Genomic DNA, 22,467 nt, shown 5'->3' on the forward strand with positions numbered 1-22,467 from the left:
AGGACAGTTTCACGGTGCGTGCGTCGACGCACACGAGCCAACAATGCGTGTACGTGCATCTCGCGTACGCGAGTTACGGACAATACGTCATGACAGTATTGCAGTCTAAATCTCGGTACTTTTATGGGGCAGTAAAGTAAAACGGTCTGACAACAACTCCGGTGGCACATACGCCTTCCATCTGTCCATCAGACTCGCGCGCCACTAGATCGCGCCACGCGTGGGACCCTGCTCGTGCTTGCTAATCAACCAGGAAATCATTATGAAAACTTTATTAACGAGTTACACAACACCGTTGTTCGAATCGCTTCAAGTTAGACGAAGAAACACGGTGCTCGAGAATAAAGGCACAACGTGTTTTGTGGCGTTAGGCGCGCAGAAGGGATTCCTGAACGCAGCGTTTCGTACTTCAGCCGTGGGGTCGCGATAACTGAGCGTGATAGCCTTTTGTGAAGAAAATGGCGATTTAGAGGAAGGAGATCGTTTCATTCGCGCGTAAACTGCTACTTTGGAGAATTTGTTGTATTTCAAGCTTAAAAATGTACGACTTAAGACATAGCGATGTCTTTTTAGAGTCAATAATTTAATCGATACTTCCTAACAACCAAATTAATGCATCTCACTAACCAACTAATTTCAGTGCTTAAATTTTTTATGTCGTTTGAATAAGAACATATCGAAAAATCTAATTTAGTTTCTTATTTTAATAGACTTATTTCGATATTAATTCGTCGGTAATTGACTGCGTAACACACTCGTAGAATGTCTGCATCCGACGGTTGAGCTTGAGATGAAATTTGCAGCACGGCAGTTGCCTGCAGTTTTCAATTTTCTACACGGCGCTTTTTCACTGAATTCTCGGCGATATACTGACAGGGAAATTTAACGAGAAATAACGATTCAGTTATTGGGGCCATTGAAAACCAATGAAAAATTGGATCACTGAGTCAGCGAACAAATCACTCAAAATTGAGTAACTGAGAATTCTTATCTGAAATTACAGGTGCTATGCATAACATGCTTATGCAGATACTAATGCATACTTCTTTCTCCCAGTAGATTAAACGGAACAGTAAGACAAGCAAAATTTTGTGCAGCAAAAAGTCGATTGATACATCAGATTCACGTTGTAAGATTAATGCATTAACCAGTGCATTAATGCATTCGGAAAATTTGTAGATCATACAAGGAAATTGTTGCTCCTAACACTTTATCCAATTACAGTCGCCTTGTCCAAAAGCGAATTGCGTCACAATACATGTTCGAGGTCGTGAAACGATAATGCAGAGCAGTTTAGTGTATTTCTATTTCTCGCTGTCTTTCTCGATACGATGAACTTGAAACTCGCATAAACGAGGACGCTTAAAAGGTGGCTGAACTTGACTCCGATACATAAACGGAGGATAGCTGTCCGTTATGTAATTGATCCATTAACGAGTTTATTATTGGGGTAATAACGTGGCTGCTGGAAGCCGTTCGAGGAGAATCTATAAATTTCCTGTCTGTATTCGCGGTGTGCGCCGTTTCTTAAGCGCGTTGAATCTCTCGTCGTAACTCGACTCGGCCGCGATCGACGTCGAATATCGAGAAGGGAGCGGCCCGTGCCCGTAGAAGAAAACTTTTATCGTCCTATGTCTCGAACGTTTCGTGAAAATGTATAAAGCGTGGAACTTTACGAGGAAGTATCGACAAAAAACGTTGGATCCAAGCGTCCGGACAAGAAAACGAACTAATCCTGCTTCACGATTATACATATTCATGAAATTATCAGAACTTCTTCGACTTTTCTTCTGACGGGCGTTACTAATTCGAAAGGTATCTTAAATCGGAAATTAATCAACTACATATAGCTTTCGTTTAGTTTTACGTTTTGCAAATGCGTTTTCCGACTATTCCGGTTATATCGACTCGAGCTGCAATAGCAGAAATTCACATTGTCAATGTATGAGATTGTTCTGTTTTCATATTTCAAACTTTCGATTTGATATAAGGTTATTAATGTGGTAGTAATACTCCAAAATGATATTTTCAGTTTCACTTTAATTAACTACTGTATCTTCTCGCGTACTTATGTGCACACTATTCTAAGCACTATCGAATATCTGTCCTATATGTATGTATAGATGTGTAGACAGTAGCACAAAAGAAGACGAGTGCACTAATTTTTTCTCGCAAGATAAGAATCAGCTGAGTGTTTGATCATCGTAGACTCTTAGGTAACAGGAAGGCCGAGTCTGTCGGTGGAAGAGCAATGCGATAAATCGCGGGGGAGGCGCGAATCACCTGACGTTTGTTGTACAAGCGACGCGATCATGAATGGACTTTATAGCAACCCGACCATTTATAGGTAGTACGAGCGGTTTAGTAGCTATGGCTTTTAGTGCCACGCAAGTTGTATACAATCCTCTGTTTACGGCGAGTACGTACGTAGAAAACGATGCTTCATCCCCTTAGCTTTTTAGTTCGGGGTCTCGAGGTCTAGGACGACGTATTAATTCGTCGTTGTGTTCACTGTTTCATTCCGATAGTTCCTTAACACCGAGCGAAATCCTTTATGATCTTCCACTAGTATCGACGCTTTCGTTACCGTTCGTCGATTCAATACTTTTATGGTTCAGAACGCACTGTTTATTTTATGAGGTAGTCGATTGCCAAGTGACACGCCGCTGTGAATGGACACGTTCCAGTCGCGATGGATTTGTAAAGGCAGTTAAACATTTTTTTCCAGTCGTTAAATTTAACCTTTTCAGAGACGGCTTTATTTAGAGTCGTAATAAAAATTATCTTAATACTGGTTGTTGAAGTCAACCAGCTTGGTACTTGAGCCGTGAAGAGTAGGGATGGGTATTAGGGCAATCTGTTGCAGTAATTCGATACACATATTGAGAGGTTTCAGACTTTCACGACCTGGGTTGCTAGAGTTCGCTCCTCCTACTAGAGCCAAACACTCCATCGGATGACAGAAGCGATGTCATAAATAAGAACATAGTTGAGCGAACGAGATGGACATTTGACTCTTCACGCTACGGACGTTACTGTACAGATTAACCATATAGACAGTGGTTTTTCGATATTTGGAAAATTTTCCAAGTTAAAAATTGTGAAATTTTCACGAATCTCTGCAGCTCTAATAGTAAGGGAATACCAATATTAAATTTATCAATGTAACAAGAGGCAACTGTTTCTACTTAGATTATAATCGATCCAATAACACAATATTATATAGATACTGCATTTAATTATAATGTACCATATACAAGAATTTGAGTAACAAATTAGAGAAGTAAAAAATTTTGCACAGATTGCCCAGATATCCCTTGCCGATACAAAACATTGAAACTGTATAGCAAATTGGTGCTTATGTAACTCACCTTGTATACCGGCCAGTGTTCCCGGCTGGAACACGCGGGAAAGCCTGAAACATTAGCAGGTACAGTCAACCGATGATCCTACCTCATAAATGTCGTTTTATTGCGCTATTTCCGTATACGATTTTTTATTTCGACTACTGGTCTGTAAAATATTATTTAAAAAAAAACAGAATATCAATTCTGTAATTGTTAATTGCTGACCCTTGAGCGTTAGGTTAGATTACGACTTATCTACTTAATCAGAACAGACAAATTGACCCGTCATCCCAGTAATTAACATTTAGAAAGCTATATCCGACGGAACTTCTTTATAGAGTTGTATTGTATAATATGAAACATTATTATATAAAATTGTAGAATATTTTATGATTAATAACATACCTGCTGCACAGCTCGAACGGGTGAAACGTCTTCTCCACGGCGCCGTACACTTTGAGGCCTTTTTTTTACTGGTCCACGAGGAAAAACATCAGCCTGAAACAAGAAAAAGAAGGTTTAAACCGTCCACTCGTGGATACCATATTTTATAACACTCTTGGTCACCAGAAGTTTATGTAGGTTCTTGCGATTTATATCGCGCCAGGTATAAAGTTCCATGTCTTGTATGACCATTAATGGACTCTGTAAGCTCGTGGTAGGACGTCGTTTAATTCGGAGTACTTTTAATAGACTTCTTTCATTTCTTCTGAATATTTCTCTATTTTACTTGAAAGATTTTTAGAAATATTTTCCACGCTTCCTTCGCGCAAAATTTTCGAGAATCGATAACGCATGAAAAGTTTCCGAAAGAAAAGATTTGTTTGATCAAGATTTCCTCTTCCACGGGGCAAATTGAATCGAGGTCGTGCCTATGAATTCCGATTCGTCCAAGCGAGCGTAAATATCGAAATCGAGGCAGAAGTTGGGAAACGTGGTAACACATGAAAACCGAAGGTGTCTACGGAGTCAAATCTCTAGGGGTGACTTTACGGCGCTGCGTTGAACACCGGTTGAAAGGGATGAAGGAAAATATACTGATCCAACGTGCGAGCAACAGGAAACGAAACTACTGAAACTGATATACTTAAACAAGTTAAATTTGAAAAATCCATGTTTTACGTACTGCGCTTTCATTTATTTACGTTCTTTCGCGATCAGCCGTGAGAGTAATGAAGAAGTGACGTACAGTATGTATTTATTAGAATTGATATACTGTACTCATTAAGTAACAATATCAGAGTTCCACATGTAGAATAATTTATAAACTAATAATTATGAGTCAAGGATAAATTGTAAGCCAGTCCTTTTTCATGACTGTGAAGAGGAAAAATAATAAAAATTCTATTTTGACTGCAACTAATAAATCGAATTTAAAATTTTGTAATTTTAAAATGTAGAAATCTGGAAACATCTAAATTATCATATATAAATATCATTTTGCTTAAATCATTTGCACAACAATCGTCAGCAAAGTATCGTGTAACATCCCCTCGAAAGATTCTGACATCTCACCAACCCCATAGATACACAAATCCTATCCAATACAAAAGCATAACCAGTATCCTTTTCGTTCCTTGACACGCCGAAGAAAAAGCATGGAAGAAGGGGAGGGATAAACCTCGGTAAAATGTGGGCAGGACGTGCCACGAGGGATATTACCATGGAGAAGCAAAGTAAAAGCGAAATGTCGGAAAGAGGGGAGGACTGTCGAAAAACACGTTGGCCAGTATCGATGTGTACAGAAGAGATTGGTCGAGGGGTACAACAGCCGGACACGAGAAAGCTTTCGCTACCCCGTGGCAAGGGGTGGGTCTGTTATACCGTTTCTATGAAACACTTCGCGGAAGCTGACCATTTGTCATTTATGTAGCCAGTCAACGGCTCGTGAACCTGCATCTCATCCGTGTAATCAAATTAAAAGCTCCGCGATTATTCGTCATTATTTTGGAAGGGTGAACGCATGCAAATTTTCACGAGTGACAAAGGGTTGACAGAGTTCGTCGAGGTAGAAACGATAAATTCGGAGTTCTACGATTTTTGTTCCTGGTTTAAGGGTGCGTTTTATCTAACGGTGCATCATGAGATTTGCAGAAACATTCATGTATAAATATTAAATAATAATCATGCGTGAAAATATACTGCAACAATTTTTAACTTCTAGATTAATACTGCTAACCTGATAATCTCGATAACTGCCTGTTTTCGTAAGCGGAACGTTTGAAAAAATTTACGACTGTCGACTGTAAACGAAAGGGAAATTTATCTGGATACGTTTTCTCTCATCGAACAGCGATAGTTGAAACTTATCAAACGACCGCTAAAAACACACAACGCTCAACCTTGACCCCTGGTGTACGGTGAAATTTATTACCCTGGAAGTAACTTTAACGCACGTTTTCGATAACACCCCTTATTGCTGTAATGGGTCGATATTTATCGCCTCGTTATCCCACAGGAGTGGTTCACGCGGAGATGGATTTTTCACAGATTTTTCAGAGGCACCATTTTTAACCGCGCCATTTTTCAAACAGAAATCATTTGTTTACTTTCCAATTTTACATTTTTATATCCAGATAATCATTTCATATAAATTTAAATTTCTAAAAATTAATTCTTGAATTACTCACATCTTTTTACTTTCATTTTCTTATATCTAGAGTAGAACATTGCTGCAAAAAGAATTAATTTAATGACAATCCCCAGCCGTGCGCCATTTATCGCGCAAGGATTCCACCCCCCGAAAAAAGAAAGATTTAACGTGGCCGAGATAATGAAAAAAAATCTGATCCCTGAGGAGCCGCTGGCAGTCTTAATTCGGACCGGGTGAAACGATATTAAACCCCAGCGAAAAAAGGGTTGCATTCATTGCGGCAAGCAACCCTTTCGGGAGATTACGAAAGTCGAATCATGAGAAAAGAAAGTTTTCGCGAAATTACACCCCACGGTGGAACACAGGCTTTCAGAGGGGCAACGTTAAGACCGCCCAGCTTCTGTTTATTCGAAACGGTATAATATCGAACGAGAAAACTTCTCGACCTCCATCTTCGAATCATTCGACCGGAAATCACTCGATCCAGTATGCGCGGAATGACAATTCATGCGCAAAATACGTTCCCGTTCTGTCGTTGAATGACTTTTCAACCCCATTTCCGGACGCTACACACGATAATTCTATTTCAGCTATCTCCATGTTGGAGCCCCCCTCTTTTTCCTGCTGCAGTGATTTTATACGAATCAACCCTTCTATGGATACATTGCGTATATTATCTGTGGATAATGTCTCCTCTTTACCCCCCTGTCACCTTAGATTTCTCGTGTGAACACTTAACTTATTTAAAGCGTAGTAATGTTCTAAATAAAAACAGATTAACTACTCTCTAAATAAAATGAAGGCATGAAACAAGTACAACAAAGCTTTTGTACCAATCTACCAGAAATCTTGATCAATCATGACAGAGGAAATTGAAATATACCCTGAGGAAAAACAACGAGGGGTTGAATCGTCTGGATGAAGTCGTGGGACAAAGGGGTGGGCGGTAAAAGGGGTCGGTCGAGTCCTATAGCCGTGGCTAGGCGACGCGTGCCGGTTTTAGTAGGGCGTCGAGACGCCTTTCGCGTAGAACGCTGCCAGCACCGGGACGCCCTCTCGTTTCCACGGGCAGATGCTATGGGCGCGCGACCAATCGTAGACTCCGCTTTCGACGCTCGCTTCCAATATGGCAGTGACGTGCGCTCTCACTGACAGAGTCGACCTAGCGTTCCCGCGATTTACAATTTCAAACCATTCTTTACCATCTTCTAAAATTTCAGTTTTTGACACTTGGAAAATTTCAAAAGTTTTCAATTCTCCACATTTGTCATTTTTTAGTTCACTAGTTCACAAATTTAATGTTTACAAATTTACAAATTCTTTAAATTGTCACATCCTGAAATCCCCAAATCTACAAATCTCAATTCTGACGCATAAATAAATCCACAATAAATTAAGCCATCCTTTCCACCTAATGCTGAATATCTAACAGGGGCTCCCCAACCTTCAAATACAAAATATCACATTATAAACCCAGCCATCGAGACAAGTCTTTTCTCATCAGCCTTATCAGTCGCAGCTGCAATCGGTTTCTTCTGGTTCCAGGGAGTCTCTTCGTTTTATCTATACGAGGATAGAATGCAAAACGGTATCGCAAAAACAAGCCCCGAAGAGGGGCATCGTTCGAAAAGGAACAGAAAAAGAAGACAAAGGTCGATGGGCCAGTGTTTCGAACGGGAGAGAGAAGGAGAATCTTGAGAGAGACTTTGGGCGATGAGAGAGGACGGTTCCCATGACGACGCAACCCCAGGAACGCGAAACGGTCTAGCCATCCTTGACTCGATACCGGCTCGCTGTATATTCACGTATACAGTTACCCATAGAATCTCACCACCATCACATCCTCGAACCCTCTCGGACCGTCCACCTTCTCTTCGTCTTCGTTCATCGCCACCCACTTTCCTGGCTATGGCCAAATGGAATATCCCACTTTCATACTTTGTTCCATCTGCAGCTTCATATTGCGAGGATGGTTAGGTTACGGGCCGCTCGGATGCGGAATATAAACGATCGGAAAAATGAACGAGTGGACTTGGAATTGGTGCATTAGGGTAGACGTCGAGGTTTGCATACGGAATTTTGCTGTGGAAATCCGAGATGGAGGATCGATGTAACTGTAGTTAATTATTGGAGGCGTAAAGTGCAGTTATAATAGACATAGATTGTACTGAATGTAATTATAGTAGACATAGTCTGCATCAAATTGAGCTATAGTAATAATAAATTATTTTTACACGTATTTTATCACATATACTTTTCTGTTGACCAATTTCCAATCAATGACACAGTTTTAAACTCGAGGAACAAAGATGAACGAGGTTATTCAAATGGCATTAGGTACGTAGGCGATGCTATAGATAGAAAATTTGTTCGGAACCACGCCTCGCGATGTATCCAGATGCCAAGACTTCGCTATCGTCCCCCACCCCCTTTTGTTCGAGTTTATCGGTGAATTCCTCGCTATCGCGATCCGCCCTGAAAGCAGCACGCGAAAATACCAACTCGCCTTCCTCGAAACTCGGCCATTGATCGGATAAACGTTTATCCCACGAAAGAGGAATCCTTCCAGAAGCGATTGTTTAAGGAAAACTTTTTACGGTCGTTTTGTCCCTCTGAAAGCTCCGGCTTCTGAATCGGCAAAATTTTCGCGAATTCCCTCCTCGTTCTCGAGCGAATATTGAGCTTTTCTTTTATAACCCGTTACGTGGAAGGTATTCAAATAATTGCCTTTGTGTAACATTAAATTTCTACCACATTCATTCGCTGACAATTTTATAAACATATGTGTTGGTTCACACTTATTTCGACGTCATCAAGTTTCAAATCATAATTTCCAGAAATCGAAAGCGTAAATATATTATCAAATGCTAAGTATTAAAAGTTAATAAGACACTTTACTCCATTTCCATTTTTTCTCTCGCGAACCATTTTTGTTTCAGAAGACACCCTATGTTTTTCTTCAGGTAAAACCCTCGTCTTTTTCGAGAAACGCGAGCAACGTTCTATAAATAATTCAACTAAAATAATATGATCCCCTCGGTCGACCAGCACTCGATGTTGGCTTTCACCACCATCGACCCACGGTAAACACCATGGCCGCCATGAAATTACGTGCACTCGAAGCGCAGCCTCTTTATTTTAGACGCCGTGGAAATTCTGCAGAAAATTCTGCCCGAAAAAATCAATGAAGACGTAAAATATAGAGGTGTAGAATGGTTTTATTACGTTTTTAAACACAGCACCCACGTGTTCACCCTTGCGCGAGGTTCACACGCATCTGTAAAAACATGAACCAGCGTATATTATAAGTGCACGCGTTGGTTTAGTTAAATTAGAATTCTCGGAATTTCGGATCGAACGAACTCGTAATGCACGTTTTACTGGGCACTTTTAAGGACTTTTATGTTATTTATGACACCTATAGACATTTTGTAATAAGCAACTGAAATAATCTACTGTATTGTAGAATCGAGGGAAAATAATCTCCGACCATCAACGTATTATCGTTTTTAAACATTATCTTCATAAACTTCGTACTTGTTTTTTGTAATTTTTATTCGGTAATTCATGTTTCATACTAATTTGTAGTTGGTATGTTTGAATCTCTGAATGTCTTCAATTTTATTCTTCCACATTCTTCAATTTTCACAGCATTGATTCGTTAATTAATTACTTTAAGCGATTTTAAGACACTGTAAATGTATAATAAAAATGCATACCTTTTCCCACATAATTATATTGGCAGACATTATTTGTGCACTTAATCCATAAGTATTAACACCTTCACAATGAATCACAACACATTTGAACGAAGAAGAAAGAAGCGTTCCGTGTCTCGTTTCACCGACAACTGACATCTGTTCGAAACTTTCACGAGCGAGGAATTTTCACTGATTTAGGGCGATGGTTGGAATTTTCGGTGAAATCCACGTAGATCGAACCCAACAATTTTTTCATACGAAGAGAAAGTTGCAACCCCAAGAGGGAAAAGCGACCGCTCGTTCAAACCGCTCTCATTTGATCCTCGTCGCTCGAACGGTTTGCCTCGATCGTATTTTGTCGTGATTCATTCGATGAACAGTGACTTGTATTCGTGTGTCTGTGATTATAAAATCTGCATATTGACTACGTTTTTTTTATGTCAAACTATTGGTACGTACAATAAATTATTATCGTTTACATCCTCAAATTTTTATGTTTCTGAAAGTCCAAGATTTAGTATTTCTTTAATACAATCATAGAAATGTATTATAGTTATAATGCAATTATAAGAAATTATAGTATGTTATAATACAATTGATGATTACTAGTTGTTCAGTTTATAAAAGAACTCAATATTTTGTCAGTGAATCTGAAGAGGTTAATATGATTTCTAGTTCCTTAGGTCTATGTTCAAAGACTTACAATAAATAAAATCGTTGCAAATCGTTGCAAAAACGGAGTGCCATTACAGTCTTCCATTTTCAAAAAATGACTGATCATCAGAGATTTCCACAAGTATCCAAGATAATTGAAAAATGAAACGTTCGCTAGGTTACGAATTAGACGTCCAGGTACGAGGTGTCTCAAAAGGGTCACAATGTCCCGGTAAAGAGTACTTATACCGATGACTCGTGGCCACGAGCCGAGTCTCGCGCAAAAGCAAAAGCACAGCTGCGAGAAATGCACACCTATAGGTACTAAGCATCGACGGACCGCGCGCGACCATAAAATGATCGTAAAAACTTAATTTTACGAGAGGCATAATATATTTGCCACCACCAACGCCATCGCCGCCATCACCCTCCTCCTCCGAGAACAAACGGTTAACCATCGCTGGAATTTCGTAAACGAACAAGAACATCCCGGCACGCGTCCTATAAACGAGTTTGCACGCGAGACTTCTTTTCATCCACCTTGCACTCGTCAATTGCGAATTATTTTTATTAACGATCATTTCGGAGCTACCATCGTTACAGGTCGTACATGTGTGTTTAATACGGACTCATTTTAATTGGAAGTGCTTTTAGGACTTTTTGGTTAAACGTTATCGACGTGTGTGTTCCGATCACGGTTGAGCTGTGGACATTTAGAGGTCCAGTTTCGCTTTGATATGTTGATTTAATATTTTCATATAATAATAGTTATATAAAACAGCAATTACCTTTATCAATTACATTTTAATAGAGTTAAACATTGTCCTGAATTATTAATACACAGTATGTGTATTCCTGTACTATTTTTATGTTTGAAATCCTTTAACGAATTCTTATTTGTATGAAGCTACCTAAAACGAGCGAGAAGCGGAGAGGTCAGTACCAGTTTGTCAAGTTAGGTGGACAGTGAAATAGAGATATCAAGGAATGACAGTGACATAGTGTCGAAGAATAGTGGCTAAATAGCGAAAAGAGAGAGGCTTATAAGAAGAAGATGTGGAAGGAAGACAAGTTTCTTGGTTGACTTTTGTTAATCCAGTGTCCACGACGCGACGCAGTGAATGAACGCGTAAACGAGCCGCGTGGGCAACTAAAGGGGCGCCGTTAATATCGCGTGACAAGAATAAACGTCGGTCATAATTCAATATTGTAATTATACCCTCGTAACGGGCTTTATTGTGCCGATTAATATGCGTCGTTAAAGTAATTGCCGGTAGCGAGGACTACTCCGCCACCTAAACAGGTGCACCAAAGTATCTTACCGCGGTATGTTCATAGATAAAACATGGAAATATTAATTGCATCGCTTGCTAAAGATTCACGGGACACTGCAAACGGTGTGGCTTTTGTAAGGAAAAGGGCGATGAAGGACTCAATGGTCCTTGATACTTAGTGAGTTTGCAAATTGAGGGGTTGAATATTTGGGGATTCTGTAATTTAGGCTTTCCGGACATTTGTGGATTTGGAAATGTTTGCGTTTCATAATGTAGAGATTTGAGAATTTAGCTTGAGAACGGAGTTTGGATATTTGTCTGGTTTAAAGATTTTGGACGTCTCAATAACTTTGTGGTTTGTTCAAGGACGTTCCAGGACGATCCTTAATTAATCGCGATGTCCTTTTCTACTTTGTTATTTTTCGATCGGACACTTTGTCGGTCAGTTAATGAGATACCGTCCCAGTTTCACGCCTGTTCGTGGAAAAAAACATAGACATAGTCGACATAATGAAACTGGGCGGATCACGCTTTCGAAAACATCGTACTGCAGAAAATTTATCTTTATAGATATTCTTTTGAACATGTGGACTGTGAATCGATCTTACATGAAAACGTTCTTATTTGTTGCAGACCTTATAATTAACGTGAACTACAACTTTGTGACTGACATATAATCAATATAATTTACAATTGTACCTATCTTTCAATTTTCACTCATAGCAATATTGGAGTCAACTCCATTAAAATGTTCTCTTCTATATTAAATATTAAAATACAAGTTATGAAATTCACGCTAAAAAGAGGAGGCGATTTTGTCTCACACTCGTTCTTGGTTACGCCAATGAACATCTAAGAGAAAGAAAAAGGAAGAGAGGAATAAAAATCGGTACGAAGCCTGTTCACGTTCTCATGACGCGACGCGGCGGTCATTTTAAACGAGGTTCACGTGTCGAGACCACCCACCATCTCCTTGATTATATATACCTCAATTTCGGCCGTTTTCGGCATACCACTTTCTTTTTTTCCTTTGGCTGCCGGGCAAAAATTCGAAAACCGAGGACGATCGTGAGACCACGGACCGGAACGCTCTTTAATGGTCAAGTATCCCGTCTAGCCAACTCAGAATTGACTTTAGGGGCCTCGTGTGGCGAAACTCAGAAGCTTCGGATCCTCGTTTATCCTGCGTCCCTTTGTGCACGACCGACAAGGATAATAAAAATAAAAAATATTATTTCGTTGTTTCAAGCATTTGACGTGAAGAAACATTTTCTTTTTCTTTTTATACTTCTGAAACTTTTTAACGAACGGAAGCACGTAATGTTTTGTTTGTGTTTATACAAAAATGAAATCTGCATAAACCTTTACTTAGTTTTGATTGCAAAATCTCTGTCACACCCTCCATCATCATATATCAAAAATTTTATAAAGGAAAGAACAAGAAAATACTATTTCTTCATCTGAAATTCTTTATAAAATATTTTTGAGTACTCAAAATGAGTACTATTCTTGTCTCTCCCTCACGAAGCATCACGGGTCAAACAAGGATCGACCAAAGCTTCTTAATTTTGCCACAGGAGGCCCCAAAGTCAATTCAGAATTGGTCCGTTGGTCTTCTACCAAACGAGACTTCCCCTACCCATTTCAGCTTCTCCTCTCTCCTCGCTTCTTCTTCGGTTGCTATCGCGAATGGCGTAGATGTGTTTCTGGATCTACTAATTGGTCGTAAAGAATATAATGTTCTGGGATCCGGGCTGGACCTGGTCGCAAAATGGAAAGGGTTTCAACCGGCCTCGCGAATTAGCTTCTTTGTTGAGATCCGTTCTTGTTAGACGACTTATTCAGAATGGCTATTGGTTGCTCGATTCGAATTCCTCTGTCAACCGTGAAATTTATTATGGCTAACGCGATTGCTACCATGGTGAAGTCCTCTGCGCTGTAGACTCCCAGATACAATGTAACCTTCGGTTTTATTCCCTTAATCTTCTGGTTTATCTGAGAGCTTAAGCATTGGCGTAACTAGCACTTTTTCCTTAATTTTGCTAATAGCCTCATCGACATGTACAACGTATAATCGAATGGTCCTGGAAAGTCTGAAAATTTGGGTATTTGAGGTTATCAAAATTTCAGAAATTTAAGATTCAGAGAACTTCTAATATCCTTCATCCCTTTCATCCTGCAATGAGGCTATGTGCACCACAATCAAAGGGTTACAGTCCAAAATTTCTACTTGAGGATAAAGTACCCCACTTGATCGCAAGAAGTTCGAAATTTCCATGACCGAATAAAGGACAGGTGAAAGAAGAATTGTAAGGACACAGGTACAACTGAACGATGCACTTTTGCCAAAGGACATTAGCCCATTCACCGGTTGAGCTTCTTGCACAGAAGCCCGCTTAAACATTTTATGAGGTGGTCGGCGTAATTTGATGGCCCATAAAAACGCCTAGTCTAGTTTTTCCTGAGGCATCGTGATCCGTCGTCGGCGCAGGCCACGCGCCTCGTGTCCCTGACTCTCTTCGAGCCTCCATCGTTCCGTGTCGTTCACGGATTTATTCCTCTTTAACCTGCATTAAAAGAGACCGGTAACGCGGCTTAGATAGCCTAAGTCCATTTCGGTCGCGAACGAACGCTGCCATTTTGTTTGACGCCACGCGTTCGTTTCTTTCCCGATGAAACTCGAGACGGTCTTTTGGGGTCATTGAGGACACGAGAATGAAGAAATTCTGGAGAATGTGGGGATTTGCGAAATAAGAAATTTGACAATTTGGAGATATGAAGATTAGAGACTGTAGGAACTTGGAAACAAAGATTTCGTAATGTAGAGATTTCAGGATTTGGAAATATGTTAGTTCCAATTAACGTAACCAAAATAAAAAGTATGTGTAGCAGCTAGTGACGATTTTTCCTGTTCGTGAAAGGGATGTCCTTGCAGAGAGCGTCCAGGGTCGATGAAACGAGGCGTCCACCATGATGAAAGCGAGGTCGAGCAGGCCAGAAACAGGAAACGGGAAACGTGGTGGAAATTGAAAATGGGATGGAGGACGAAGCACGGGATACAGATGGCGGGCCGGATATAGGAATAGAGCTGCAAGTCTGCGGAAATTACGTGAGTCGTTTTCGTGCCCTATGTTTTCAACGACGTGCACACAGATTTCGCTGCTAATAATTTTACGATGTAAGTACTGTTCAACTTGAATTTCATCTACTCTTTTATTTCTTCTGTTCGTGTAAAGACATTCGTTGAAGAAAATATAACTGGAAGTAGGTTAAAGAAGAAAATATAAATATTAATTCTGACTTCCTTTTTACAGTAATGAACGAGTTATAAGCAAAATATGCATCGCTCGTGTTATATTGCTACACGTAGACGGTAGTCATACTATTACAAGATACAACAAGAAGGAAGAAACGATTTGAAAACCTCGGTCACAGTATGCCTGCGGTGTCGGGCAAAAAAGAATACGCGATCCGTTTCCCTTCGAACGCAAATCACGGGAAGAGGTTGTCGCGTTTCGTGGCAAGGACAAAAGAGAAGACGAAGAAGGTAGCAATAAGTCGTGCACCCTGCGGCGGTTGGTACGTTACATATAGTAATCTAAGTTGTGTTTATGGCTGAATATATATGCATAGCAGTCGGATGGTGGCGCGAGGAACTCATTACCCTACGTCGAGGGGGTATTAGCATATTTAGAGCCGGCTCTCCCCAATCGTTACCGACACTCCACCTCTTATCAACCCCCCTTACCCTCGCCGACACCGCTGTTCCCCACCCTATTTCCATTTCACCAACCCCTCCTCCCTTTCTACTGGCTGAAAGGTGAACCCTGGTGCATCCAATTTTGCGCGCCGACGAGAAAGCGGTTTTATGTTTCGATGGAAAAGCTAAGCGTCTCGTCTTTCCAGGAAAATCGCTTTCGGACGGTGTTCAACGCTTCATATAGTACAGATTTTTTTCTTAACAAAAATACGTTGTTTTAATATTTTTTTGTATTTGCATAGTTGAATGCAATTTCTTCATTTTCAAGTTTTATTTAACCAATCATTTATTTCAGATAACGACACCAAGGTTCTTGCAACAATATTTCTCCAAACAGGATGAAAATTATCAACAAGAAAATGTAACATAAAATTATTATTATTTTTGCATACTTGCGTATTCACTCAAATTGCATTTTAATTATATTAAATTGTATTTATTTTATATTTTTTAACTATAGTTCAATTTCAGACACCGGAATTTAGTAAAATGTCCGACAGGATGATATTCATATTCAGAAGCAGTCTCGGGGATAAAATTTGTATCCAGAAGAGTATGCGGGAATAAAAAGGCAGACAGCGGAGGAAAAAGCAGGACGGAGCAGGCTAAGTAATTAAGGAAGCTGATCCTCGGAGACAATTTAGCTTAATGAGAGTCAGCCAGTTCCACCCCAGCTATCTGCAGAGCCCTGGAGATCCACCACCCACACCAGACACCATCTTCCTCGTCGCTCGGTTTTCCCTCTGTTTCCTCGTTTCCCCCATTCCACGCTTCCCGTCCATCTTGGAAGTAAAACGTCTACTTTCCAGACGTCCGCCCCTTTTCCCTTTTTTCGCCTGTATCTCGCCTCACGATCCAGCCAAGAATTTAGATAAGGATTTTATACGAGCACGCTCGATTATTCTGGCTTCTCCTCGACACGCCACTCTTCTAACGCCGGATTTCATAGAATTCTTCGACTCTCGCCGAACCGAGTGGGACTGTAAATTGGCTAGACCAGCTTTTTTGCGATATTGTTGTTGGAATTCCTCGGAAATAAGATTTAGGGGCGGACGTGATAAATTTATATTGCCTCCTCGACACGATTCTGTTCTAACGCTGACTTTGGTCGAATTCATCCACTTTGTTTTTGAGGGAGTCATCTTATAAATTGCTCACAAGATATTTCTATAGAATTGTAATATTATTAGTATGGTATTATTTTGGGAGTATTTGTTGTAGTATTAGTTGAAATTTCTTTAGAATTATAATATTATCCAGAACTTCTATAACATCAGAGGTTAGATTTGTCTTCTTGAAGCTTCCATCGAATATTTGAACTCATCAAAGACTAGGTACACTTTGAACTGGTTTAGCATATAAGCTGTACACGCAGACACGCGCAAATCATTTCCGCCCACACGAAGCGGGATATTATAAAAAGCGTATTGTATCGCGATACGCGTCGGCGTTCGCGATGGAGAAGAACGCTTTGCCAGACGGAATATCTCGAGATGAAGGAGCGCCGTGTTAAATAAAAGAGAGCTGTCGAAACGAGGTCGTTTTAAATTTAGTGCCTTTAAGGCCCTGGCACCGTGACTCTTCCAAAATGGTAATCGAACCATACACTTATTTTTTCAAAATTCATATTCAAATTCATTCTTGTACCTTTATTTCATCAAATTATATTATATCAAACTTTCTGTTTTTCAGAGTCGATAATTACTTGCTGAAATTATCGAACAGCAATTTTATATTGGAAACATAACTGGAGAACTAATGTAAGAATTTTCGTTAAGCTTCAAGCCCTAAATTAGTACAATTTGATGCTACTTTTAAGTCATCAAACAATTTCAGAGTATACAGAGTATACAACAATCTAATAATTCTCGCAACAACTGATATTTACATCACCATACTGTACATATAGGTAAGAAAAATATTAAATAATCAGTATTGTTGATAAATTAATTGTAAAATAATGTAACCCAAATAATAATTGAAGATGAACGCGAATAGTTTGAAGTTGAAGTAGCTCGTGCAAAATGATCTCGCTCCTCTACAATCTTTTTTTCTTTCTCGTTCGCGAATAAACAGGATTCTCGAATAGTCCAGCAGCATGCTTTTTATACGTGAGATTCATTGCATCAGACCGTAGGAAAGTCTGCGTTTACATACCGGGAATTCGTGTTTAGATCGCTACATTTGCTGTTCAGCTGTACCGCTCGCGAAAGTTTACTCGATCGTAGTCGAAAGATCAGAGAAAACGCTGTTAGTTCAAGGATTGTTTAAAACATCGACTGCCACACCCTCTAAATCGAGTACAATTCGTTACTAATTAATTATTAATAGCCTAACAGAAATATGAGTCAAAATAACCTGAATGTTTGTATAACACGAATTATGATTTTTAAGTTTTAAGTTTATGACAATCAATCTTTAGATGTCATCCCTTTTATTAAGATTAGGGTTTTGAAATTGTCACAGAGTGATGTAATATTGATTTAATTAATAATATAGAACTAATACTTCATTGATCTAATTACGCTTATAAAATAATCTAAGCAAATATATATTATTCAGTAAATTTTTAAGAAATTGTTGATCATCTAAAATTTTTCAGGGTACAAAGTTAAAATAGGGGGTTCGAAGTGGCGTTCGATGGTGGCGCCATCGTACGAAGCTTTACGGAAGATTATTGACCCAGAACCGATAAGGTAGAAAAAGAGGGACCCGTCGATAAAGTCGATCGAAATAAAAAACAACCCCTCGTTTCATTACTCGTATTACGATGTCTGAGAAACATCGAAAGGGTGAGGTAATATAAATAAGTGGGTGGCCTGTTCCGAGAAGATGAAAAGTTATTTTCCTGGCGGAGAAAATAGGCTGCTTCATAAATTTCAGTCGGTAGACGTAAACAAACGAAACTCCTAGAGTAGACAAATAAAAGAAAGAAAAACCCGATGGGAATAAAAATGTTGGACTGTTAACGCGATCGTTCGAGCGTATGGAGTTCTTGGATGGATGCTATTATCGGAATTAGGTTCAAATTTATTCTATTTTCTTTAAGGGTATTTTCTGTCATATTTTTGTTTTTGTTTTCGTTTCTTGGAGCATTTAATACAAGGGTAGTTATTCAATATCTTGTGAAGATATGGTTTGTATTACTCGGTATTTTATCAAGCTCCTTCTTGAGCTATTCGATATTTGATTAAACTAAATTTCAAACAGTTAATTACGATCTATACTTTTAAATTTATATAAAATCTGTAACTTATAAAACACTTGAGTAGATCTATTGCTACATTTATGACAATTTCATTTCTCTGTACCTCTACTTTTACGTTATTTATCTCTATCGACGAATGATGAATGAAAATATAAAAGTCTGAAATAAGTTGGGAGCTAAATATAATAAACGACAGCCGACTCGACACGAGCTGAAATCATCAACTCGAAGAGTAGCATCAGGTTTTCAATTTGTTAGACGAATCGCGTCCATTTTCCGTTTATTTTAAACACGAAATTACCGTAAAACTGTTTAATGAGCTTTGAAAAGAGTTTGAAATAAAACACCGACCTGATTCGACCTCGTCACATTTCACGCATTTAAACTGACCAGGAGAATGTCTCGAGTTGGTGAGATCATTAAACCACAGCGCCATTCCTTCTGTGTCAATTGACCCCGTGCGACACTATTTAACTAATGGTCCAATCACGATGCAGAGCTGGAATATCATTAAATCTTCTTCAAAGAAACAGCTGGTCTCAAATATTCGCGTTCCAATCTAGTCTTGGACAGAGTCCGGTGTAAATCAAGATTTTTACTGCACTGTATGAACATAAATTCCGTATATTTACACTCACGAGCGAGCAAAGCTGATGTTCCTATTTATTTCGTAATTTCGTGGGAAGATAGCTAGGAGACCCGAGAACTATTAAGAAAACTATTAGAATATGATTTTCGACGCGAAGAGGTGATTTCGAGCTTCTTTAGTACTCGCTATAGTCATTTGAGGCTTCTTTGGTTCAAATTCACGACTCGGAGCTTTCGTACGATAATATCCACTAAGCTTATCTAATTTCAATATGGATGCTGAGTACAACCCTTTGCTTCTTGCGGGTCCACTGGTATACAGATATCACCTATTCGTAGTCTAGTGCAATGGCAAGTAGTAATCCAGTACCGTTACCATTCATAACTATCATCGAATAAAATAAATTCCAGGTAACCTAAACAAAATGGAAGGAAATAAATCGCATTTGTGGGGACAAGAATCACTGGCCACAGCTTTCGTCTAATTTAGCGAACCACTTGAAACATTAATGAAGATCGGAGACGTGGAAAGGTGCGCGGATAACGAGCGAATCGCGTAAACTTGTCGTCGCTCGTAAAATGCCGCGTTTACGTATCACCCGGCCGATCCGCCGGTTTTATGCGCGCGCACCCGATCCCAAACATAGGAAGTTGATATAGAAGTCTATTCTCGTTGAATAAATAATCTGTAACGGCTCGAAAACACACGGCCTCGTGTGGTTGCTGCATGCTTTCCACCATGCTACCATATCGCGATCGGTACCAGTGGACAATTCACCAAAAATTTCAATAATGTAAGCAAAAGTTACAGAGCGAGTCGATACGCCCTCGCTAATGTAGTAACCTATCGCCATTTTGCATAATGGTAGACCGCGAAATTCGATCTCACGAAATTAAAATTGTGATATTCGATTAGTTTGATTCTTCTTCAGTACAAGATGGCGATTGAGTCGCCTACAGCCTCACTTTGCCCAAGAAGTAAATTACCCCTGAAAAACTTCGACCCAACTTCTTCGTTGCATTTTTCTGCCGCAAGTTTCTCGTCTAATAAGCTGTACAATTTATTCGCTGTTCACATGTGTGCATGATCCTCGAGGATTAGCTTATTACTGCGCACTCACTTTGCTTGTTAAACGTTCAAGCGGTTCGTTAATCAGCGGTTCGAATTTTTCCGCGTCAGTTTCCTCGTAATTGATCGTTACTCCTAGCTTTTTGCACAACCATAAATGTGCATAAATTATTTCTAATTCACCAATGTAATTTACGATTCGTTTTGATCCGCCTTTGAACCATTTAGAGAGGTTCTAACCGGTTGAGGATGAAGGATTTCAGCAACGATGTCAAAATACTTATTGCAAAACATTTAAACGATAAAGACAAGTTCCTACAGATTCTATGGCCAATCATTGATTAAACTAAAAGCATCATGTCGTAGAAAATAGTGACGGAATTAACAGTATTGTAATGATAATATACCGATGAAATGAGAAAACACGCAGAGATGTGATCAAAAATGGCGAAGCTCGAGAAGAGAATTCGAATAAATTCCAGATGGTTCCGTAAAAACACAGGGACACGGGATAAGCTTTACGACATTATACCCTGGCTAAGTTATGAATATTGCAGGTCGTACGGTTGATTAAGTGGAGGAACGCCGTTGGAGGCTGGCTGCTCTCTATCTCCTCGTCCAAATCGTAGCCGCCATTAAACGGAAGACATCCAACACCTCTGGCGACCATCGAGGTAAAACAACCTTCTCCGTTTCTCTATGGCGTGTGTCTGCCATTAGACTAGCCATCTAACGGGAAACGTTATCCATCGTCCTCAACACGATCAAACGTTTCAACGTTTACGCTTGTCTCTGAATTTCTACGATCCAACTGCCTGGCGTTTCCAACTGTCCGACAAACGGTATTTCGAGACACGGACAACGCAGGATGATTTTATTATTGGCCACTTGCGTCACACCTCGAGTTCTGGCTTCCGAATCCGTTTGTTCTGGATTTTGCTGAGACACACTAAAAGTTTTAAGAATCGGAACCATATGCATCGAAAGAGAATTCTATCTGTAGGCTGTTGGATAGTTAGAATTTAATATAAAAAAAGGAGAAGTAGAGGTTCCAACAGCGAGGAACACAATCGATTTAATTAGCAATTCCAAACGTCGAGAAAGAATAAATCGAGAATTTAATATTTGAGCAATAAAAGAAAAAAGTTTGGAAGTAATCGAAGAAGCAAACGTTCCGTCGAGGGCAGGCCTGTAACGTGGAGGGATTCGAGAAACTCGGCAGGCAGAAAAAGAAAGAAGACGAAGTAAAAAAAAGGGAATCTCCCGCCAAGAGGAGAGCGCGGCAGCCGAGCATTGGAATATGGCTGCAACATCAACTATCAACAATATTGCCTCGTGGCCTCGGTCCTTTGACATCTGAAAAATAAGACGAGGACACCGTATCCACCGACTCTTTCTCTTCTTTCCTTCGTCTCTTGTTCTCTCTCTCTACCGAGCAAGCTGCAGAGAGCAAGTTGGAATTCAAAATGGCTGGCTCAAGTTGCAGAGTACGTGGGCAACCCGGTAACACAGCGTCTTTTACCGCACACGTGCGATTCTCTCTTCTTTGAAGACTCTATTCGAAATAAATATATGAATGTATACGAAATATTATATGTTATATGAATAAACAATTATGTCATTGCATTACTATAATGGCGTTACGTTAGATAACGCGTTATATCGTCACACATTGTCCACCCGAACGTACAATATCGCATTATATTGCCATATGTTATATGACCTCTTATGCTCACCCAATTTTATATGTCAGCCGATCGTACCAAACCCGTACCCTTTAGAATTTCCCTGCAGCAACACTTAACCGCAGGCAACGAAGATAATCATTATTCAGCATCAGTTTCGAATTGCAATAAAAATTGCTTGCATCGAAGGAATCCTCGAATCACAGTCTCGGTGTTCTTGAACCCACGAGCCAGTCGAGGATGACCCGTTGTTCCGTGGATCGGATTGGACCAACGGTTGAACCGGTTCTCGTGTGGGGATAAAGACGCAAAGCGGCGAAGCTGCAACCGTGTGGACTAAATAAAATTCAGAATTTATGGAAAACGAGGGGAGAAAGGTGAACGCTGGCGGTGCAAGCGAAAAAGAGACGGAGGATGTTGGCCTGTAAAACTGGTGAACTGCCTAGCTCTCCCTCGGCCATCGTCGGAGAAGCTCTCCGATGAATTTGAATAAAAATGGGACGCGGGACGAGGTTGGATAACCGAGAACCCCTGGGAAGAGAGAAATAGTGGATGGAAAAAAGGGGTGGTTGAATGGGTAGGCGGTTA

At 39.9% G+C, this 22,467-nt stretch overlaps 1 protein-coding gene and 1 long non-coding RNA gene across 13 annotated transcripts in view; one reads left to right on the top strand and one right to left on the bottom strand.

The window, feature by feature from the left end:
- The window catches only part of LOC100875666 (uncharacterized), a 90,311-nt gene that overhangs the window by 18,259 nt on the left and 49,585 nt on the right, over nucleotides 1-22,467 (bottom strand). For 6 of the 7 annotated variants that reach the window (XM_076538703.1, XM_076538688.1, XM_076538691.1 and 3 more), the window contains 2 exons: nucleotides 3,753-3,845; nucleotides 3,372-3,415 (listed from right to left, as the gene is read on the bottom strand). The gene's annotated coding sequence lies outside the window, so the exon portion shown is untranslated. Of the gene's footprint in view, nucleotides 1-3,371; nucleotides 3,416-3,752; nucleotides 3,846-9,659; nucleotides 9,774-22,467 lie in introns of those variants that run through there. The other variant, XM_076538708.1, reaches the window with a different exon arrangement.
- On the top strand, nucleotides 9,771-18,905 carry LOC143265598 (uncharacterized). Of its 6 annotated transcripts, none has more exons than XR_013040239.1 (7): nucleotides 9,771-10,092; nucleotides 14,491-14,747; nucleotides 14,884-15,690; nucleotides 15,801-16,920; nucleotides 17,022-17,089; nucleotides 17,166-17,238; nucleotides 17,932-18,905. It is a non-coding gene; the product is annotated as an uncharacterized LOC143265598 (long non-coding RNA). The 6 variants fall into 6 exon arrangements; XR_013040237.1 differs by having other exon boundaries at nucleotides 9,775-10,092; nucleotides 14,884-15,148; nucleotides 15,625-15,690; nucleotides 15,790-16,920; nucleotides 17,022-17,238; XR_013040235.1 differs by having other exon boundaries at nucleotides 9,775-10,092; nucleotides 14,884-15,148; nucleotides 15,625-15,690; nucleotides 17,022-17,238.

Source organism: Megachile rotundata, chromosome 1 (genome assembly GCF_050947335.1).
Source record: "Megachile rotundata isolate GNS110a chromosome 1, iyMegRotu1, whole genome shotgun sequence".
Lineage (NCBI taxonomy): Eukaryota > Metazoa > Arthropoda > Insecta > Hymenoptera > Megachilidae > Megachile > Megachile rotundata.